At 42.9% G+C, this 673-nt stretch overlaps 1 pseudogene; it reads right to left on the bottom strand.

The window, feature by feature from the left end:
- Positions 1-11: 11 nt before the first annotated feature.
- On the bottom strand, positions 12-663 carry LOC108490380 (annotated as a pseudogene).
- Positions 664-673: the final 10 nt, after the last annotated feature.

Here is a 673-nt window from a genome sequence, read left to right as displayed (position 1 = left end):
AGCCTCCTCACCATATGGTCCCTTAATGTTCCTGATTACCACCAAAGCTTCCACTTTTCATTGGATTGTAGTTGGAATGTCATTGGTTATAATTTCCACTTCTATCATTTCCTCCTCCATAGTTGTCATAACCAACTCTGTAGCCCACATCCTGGTTGCCATATCCAGGTCCTCCACCACCTTATCCTTCTCTTCCTCCTCCATAACTGGTGCTACCTCCAAAATTTCCACCTCCAGGTCTTCCTCCATACCCATTCCAGCTATCCCCAAATCCACAACCACTTCAGTATCCAACAGAACACTCCCTAAAGTTACTTCCTGGTCCTGGTTCAAAATTTCCAGTGCCACAGGGCAAATCCCCCAAACCGAAGTTCTGGCCTCTTCCTCTCTTAGACCTTCCTACTTCCTCCATTTCTTGTCTAGACAAGGCCTTTCTTACTTCTGCACTATGACCACTGATGGTAGGATATTTTTCCACAGGATCATGGTCATCAAAAGTAACAAAGCAAAGCCTCTTTTCTTTCTAGACTGTCTATTGGTGATTATTTCAGTGGTATGATTTTTTCCATATTCTTCAAAATAATTTCTAAGGTGACATTCTTCAGTGTCTTCTTTAATTCCACAAACAAACAGCTTCTTCGTAGTCACAGGGGGTTTTCCAGACTACACTCCC

The sequence above is a fragment of the Nannospalax galili genome, unplaced genomic scaffold (genome assembly GCF_000622305.1).
Source record: "Nannospalax galili isolate Female #2095 unplaced genomic scaffold, S.galili_v1.0 C47950222, whole genome shotgun sequence".
Lineage (NCBI taxonomy): Eukaryota > Metazoa > Chordata > Mammalia > Rodentia > Spalacidae > Nannospalax > Nannospalax galili.
The sequence above is the reverse complement of the archived record's forward strand: the minus strand, read 5'-3'. Positions and strand labels throughout refer to the sequence as shown.